A 6,291-nucleotide genomic window follows, 5' to 3' on the forward strand; every position below is an offset into this window, starting at 1 on the left:
TTTATTGTTATCTGGGTTTGCCTTTCGCATGTAGACATACCCGAGGCACGGCATGCAATTTGAAGGTCGTCGACGTATAAAGAGTACATAATGTTGGACGGTATAACCGAATTTATGGAATTCATCTTCACCCCGAAAAGAGTGGTGCTTAATACGCAACCCTGTGGGACGCCATTTTCTTGAACAAAGAGTCGGGACAGTGTTGCCCCCAGACAGACTCCCCGCTATCTTCAATAAACCATTCCATTGTTTGCCCCTACTGAGTCTGTTGTTGTTACGCGCGCTACAGCAGTGGCGACGAGGATGGGATTTCATGTGAGCGTGGTCTGCGACTGACAGGATCGAATGATGGCAGCTCGCCCACCGGTTTTCGACGAGACGGTGAGCAGCTGGAGCACGTACAGGATACGGCTGGAAGCTTATTTTGAAGGCAATGGAATTTTTGACACGGCCAAACGCCGAGCTCTGCTGGTGTCTTCATTGAGCGATAATGTCGTGCGCATGTTGCAAGTGCGCCTTCCAACCGTGTCGTTTAACAGCCAGACTTACGATGAAGTCGTTGAATACCTCGAGGAACACTACAATCCTCAAGTTAATGAAATAGCGGCGAGTTTCTCGTTCTTCATGCGTAAGCAAAGGGATGGAGAGAAGGTTCGGAAATACATTGCCGACCTTCGGAGACTGGCGGAAAGTTGCAACTTCGGCAAAGTTCAGACTTTACACGTCTGGGAGTGAGCACATTCAACCCATCATCATCCAGCTGGGTGAAGATGACACTGAAGAAAGCGACTCCGACTGCGAGCTGTCTGGCATTGAGCCACTCGACGAAGCATAAAGGCTTCTTATTAACAAAAGAACAGCCCTTATTAGGGCTATCAAAATTTTGCCGGTGGGTTCGCAACAGCCAATCATCCATTCCGTGACCTCTGAAATAAATAAGCAGTTCCATTTATGGCATATTCCTTATAATAGAAGCTCAATTCTGATCAGCAACGTCCTGCACACATTGTGCTCGATTTAAGAAGTGGCATAGAAACACATTTAAGTGCTGGCATATCTGAATTGAAACACTATTGTTAACCCTGATTATCGTTGGCGGGCTCAAATTGCTCATTCGGGCAGCCACCGTCGAGTTTGACGCGCCCCATAGTGAAATAGCAGTAGTCAGAGCACGCTTTATGGTTCTGTTAGCAGTCTGCACTGGAAATCAGTCATGTCATAGTGAGTGGTGGTGAAATAGCAGCAGACGACACGAAACTGACAGCCACTGTCAGCAGCTTGAATGCCAAAGCACATTCATGTGGTTGCAATGTTTATTTTGTTATCTGGCTCACACAAGTAATGCGAATAAGAGAACAAATATAAGACATCATTAGCTTAGTGAGGCCCAAAATGCTCATTCAGGCAGCCACCGTCGAGTTTAACGCGCCCCATAGTGAAATAGCAAGAGTCGGAGCACGCTTTATGGCTCCGTTATCAGTCTGCACTGAAAATTGAAGTGTTGTCATAGCCAATTTTAAATAGCAAGTAATGCGAATGCAAGCACAATTATTACGTGATTAACTTTGCTAGCAATTTTTTGTCATATTTGCGTACCGGAAAAATGCTCAGTAAAGTTGAACGTGTTTTAGCGAGTCACTTTGTTCATTACAAGCCGTAGGCAAAGTGACGGACAGATTCAGACAGTGGAATTGGGGAAGTAATAAATGGTGAAAGTTGCAAAAGCTCTCACAGCACTGCTTTGCTGGACTCCATCCACTAGAAAACTGCATTTGTAATGATGAAAGCGTCAAGACAGGAAATGATGCCCCACTGCACAATGTTATATATGTGTACCACCACATGTGACGGGCAGCAAAACCATCTGTTTATTAAGACTGAATGCAACAACATAGCAAGGTGCTGTTTCACAATATGGCACCTTTTCATGTGCACTTCTGGCAAGCTACCGTATGCACTGATGCATAAACACATTAACAGGGGTAAGAGACGAAGTAACTGTGCAAGCCACGTGATGCTTTTAACATTTTGTATCTGTCAATGTTTCTGTTGTCAGAGCTGATAGAACTTTATTTGGTGCAAGTTGGTTAATCACGTTGCGGCAACAGCAGAAGAAGCAAGGTCAGAATAGTAGGAGAAAACAAAGCAAGGTGACAGACTGAGGAGGCAAGGTAGACAAGAGAGAATGGCTTTAATGACATCGAAGAGGCCAGCCCTGTATTCACTGGACTTGGTGCTTTGAATGAGACGAGTTAATGGAATTGTAAAGAAAGTCGTGGCTGCAGCATGCTTAAAAGAACAAAAGCAAAGATAAAAAGATAGAAATAGGAATAAATACATACACGCACGGAAGAACTCACATATTCACACACATGAACACAAACGCGAGCACGAAAACTAAGATCTAAAATACAAGAAAGGGCAAAATAACGAATATACATAAACGCACAAGAAAACACGCACATACATTTAACGCAGACGCGAGTAGAACTATTAGGAGTCAGTTCACAAGCAGCTGTGCCTACTTTGTCGTACTTTTTTAATGCACATATTGGCTCTGTTGCCTTCACTGTCATAGGAATTTTTTAGTAGCGACATATCACGACAAAGCGCAAAGCTGTGTTGTGGGAAAGCAAGTCGAGCGCTGACAGCACAGCTTATGCGCGATTGTGTCACAGCAGGCTTTCTACAGCTGGCGCGTGCAGTGAGCGAAGAGTTCTAAGCCACACAGCGACGCGAATTCATGCCAAGCTCCCTTGCAACGGCACCAGTGTATCAGTCATAATCTTATATTAGCATTCAGGCTGACATTAGGGAAACAAACACTGCTTCCAAACGCCTGACCGTTAACAATCCAATGACATTCGCTCAAGAAGCGCTTGTTAGTCACTGATTGTTAGCATTGGTGGAAAGCAATCTATCGACGGTGCTACACAACACTCGAACGACGCTGATAGACGCTCGGCTATCTTATCACACTGCTGCCAACGATCGGTCGTTTGCACGCTTAGCTGGCAGCAACGAATCTTTGCTTTGGAGGTTGCTTTCACAAATCTTTTCTGTTGAGAAACTCGCAGGTTGGTTTCATCCGCGCACGCTTTTCTCATTTATCCTGATAATCGTTTTGCTCCATCACTTCACCACGTCCGACGAGAAACGCAGGGGCAGAGTACACAAACACACCCGCCGCTCACAGTGGGTACCAGACATTGGCGAACTCTCGTCGTCGTAACTTCACTTAGGAGCAAAACAAAACACCGCGGAACAAACACGTACGATGTTTCTTTGCAGCGGTATGTCGCCGCGGGATCCTGTTTCCACACGAAGCGCAGCGCAGCGTCACCGATGTTCGCTGCAATCTTTCTTCGCCGGCTCACGGCTCAGAACAAACGCACGCGGCACAAATTGTGCATCGTAAGCTCACAATAATATTTCCGGCATGACAGACCACCACAAACAATTCGAATTCACTCTGACGAAGGGAGACGCACGGAGCTGACGCGACTCGGCCCAGTTCGAAGCGAGGGCGGCCATGTTAGGCATGTTCTCCGTCGGCGGGGACACCGGCCGTCCGGCTCATGACGTCACCTGAAGTGCGCGCCTATTGGTGCCGGCTCGTGTGCATCCGCCTTTGAGGGGCAAATGCAGCTGTCTTCTTAAGTTGTATCCGACTATAGTTTTATGGAACGTCTGGTGGTTCCTATACGTGAGGCCGTGTGGATTTGGCGCATTATTACGGATCAGGAAATGGCAGGTTTTTGTAGTCCTTCACGGACGTCGAGTTTTCAAGGTGTTTTCTTTCTTTTTTTACTAGTGCAGCATTGTTTATGGGCGTGTAGTTGCTGCTTCTGCATATCCGCGTGGCCTTATGGATCATTCTGCTTCCGGCACTGTCGAGTGTAAGATTTCTTTCAGCGTGGTTTTCAAACGATTGCCTATCCAGTATGAAACGAAAAAACTGTATTGCACTTTGTGTGACGTTGTTTTCCCGGTGCCCTTGTACAGGTCCTTGTACAGTGGAAGATCCAGGCAGCGATGATGTAAAGAGTGAAGAAAAATGCAGGTGCCGCCAGGAACAAAAACTTTTTTTAATTACACTCAGGAACATTACCAGTTGAAATGTTTTGGGAGGGAAAGGAATTATTTTTAGAGTGGGGACCGCACTGTTTAATTTGCAAACAGCCAGAGCCTATTTTTTACACTGTTTGGAAGGGGTTTATTTTTGGGATGTATTACAGAGAACACTATGAAAAGAGTTTCCACTTGACCCGTATGGCATTAGGTACTTAAGCGTAGATAACGAGGATGGTGTGCCTTTTGATTTATTTATGCTTATGCACATCCACTGCATTTGGCGGACCAGAATGGCAGGATATTACGTTGACAAGGACGCATGGCCTGCACGAATTTATTTTCGTGAGTGCATGCACTGGTTTGTTGGAATCCATAAAACGTTAGCGGAACCACCCGAGTGGCTTTCAAGTTAGAGCCGCTGGTGAATTTGCGCGAACTTCAATTACACACAGCCAGCGGGATGCTGGTTGAAAACGCCTGCACATTATGTACATTTTACTGTGTGTTCTTATTGCGACTGTTCTTTTGGTGAAATGCTGTGTGTCAAAGCCAGGCAAGAAAGAGGAAAAAGTCCGCGTGGCCTAATGCATAAGGCGCCCGATTGCGGATCGGGAGATTGCAGGTTCAAGTCCTGTCGCGGACGTGATAATTTTTTTCACTCATGCAGCATTTCTCTTTATGGGCTTGCAGCTGCTGCTTCTGCATGTCCGCGTGGCCTAATTTTTTTATTCGTAAGGTATCTGATTCCGGATCAGGAGATTGCAGGTTCGAGTCTGTCGTAGACGTGATAATTGTTTTTACTCGTGCAGCTTTGCTGTTTATAGGCTTTCAGCTGATACTTCTCTATGTCCGCGTGACCTAATGGGCTTGTGGTGCAGTCGATTCCACTTCCGGCCGCGTCGAGCTCCGCTCGAGAAAGTGTTCCGGACCATCATGGATGGAAACAACTTTATTAAAATCCGGCGAAGTTTAACGACCCGAGCTCAGGTTTCCCATAAGGGGACTTCGAGGCTTTGCCTCCTCGCCGCCTCCCGGGCCCGCTGGACTGCACACTCTTGTGTCTTGAGGTTGGAGCTGCGCAGAGCGGCGGCCCACTTCGACGCAAGAGCCTCCGGAGCTACTGCCATGGCCGCGGTAACAGGACTATTGAAGAAACGACGCAGGTCATCAGGTGATGCCGCACTGCATGCTGTTTTTTTGCCCGCGGACATCAAGGCACGCCCATACCACGTCGAGGATTTCAGGGACGCACTTATGCGTTTGGCTATGCTCCCCGAGGTGGATGCCTTGAGGGCTTACCAAACGAATCACGTTTGGGCAGTTACACTGAAGACTGCTGAGGGCAAGAAGATGCTCGCTGTCGGCGATATAACTGTCAAGAATCGCCGTTGCATGGTACTCGACCCATGCCACCAGGATACGCGACTGAAGATTCATTGGCTGCTGTACAGCGTCCATGACAACGACGTGCGAGTAACCTCGCCCCCTTACGGCAAGGTGAATGAGGTAGTGCGAGAGCGGTGGCGAGTACAAGGATGTACAGACAAGGCTTCTTCAACACGTATGGTGAGCCTCAAGCTAAAACCGGGCATCACGGTGCACGACCTTCTACATCAACTACGGACTGCCGGGGACGTCACGCTTGTTGTCGTGCGGGGGAGGGCGCCGCTTTGTCTACGCTGCCACGGTAGGGGTCACATGCGGGGAGAGTGCCGTGTCCCGCGTGGCATTGTGTATCGGCACTTTGGACACGACAAGAGTGGATGCTCAAGGACGTATGCAAGCGTCGCAGGGCCCGTACGCAGCGAGGACCTTTCCGAGCACCACATGGACGAGGTTGACGCCGAGGAGGTTGCGACCGGACGTCGCGATGAACTGGCACCCCCATCGACCCCCCAGCCAGCAAAGGCAAGGAAGTCTCTCCTAGTGAAACGCGAACTTCAGCAGCAGAGAGCGGCGTCTCCGGTGCCGAAGCCAGCAAAGGCAAGGAAGTCTCTCCTAATGAAATGCGAACTTCGCACCGGAGAACGGCGTCTCCGGCACCCTCAGAAGCCTGAGGGCAAAAATGAAGTGCCATCGGTAGACGACGAAGAAACCATGGAGACTTGCAAGTCGTGTAGCACTCGTAAGACGACACGGGAGGAGACGGAAAGCAAAGCGGCGACAACGTCAAAGACGTCGGGCGAGCCAACAGCGAAGACGCTCACCGGGCGCCGC

At 48.6% G+C, this 6,291-nt stretch overlaps 1 non-coding gene across 1 annotated transcript; it reads left to right on the forward strand.

Moving 5' to 3' along the window:
- The first annotated feature begins 4,644 nt into the window (after window positions 1-4,644).
- Window positions 4,645-4,717, forward strand: Trnar-gcg (transfer RNA arginine (anticodon GCG)). The gene has a single exon. It is a non-coding gene; the product is annotated as a tRNA-Arg (tRNA).
- The last annotated feature ends 1,574 nt before the right edge of the window (window positions 4,718-6,291 follow it).

Source organism: Dermacentor silvarum, chromosome 1, assembly GCF_013339745.2.
Source record: "Dermacentor silvarum isolate Dsil-2018 chromosome 1, BIME_Dsil_1.4, whole genome shotgun sequence".
In the NCBI taxonomy this organism is placed as follows: domain Eukaryota; kingdom Metazoa; phylum Arthropoda; class Arachnida; order Ixodida; family Ixodidae; genus Dermacentor; species Dermacentor silvarum.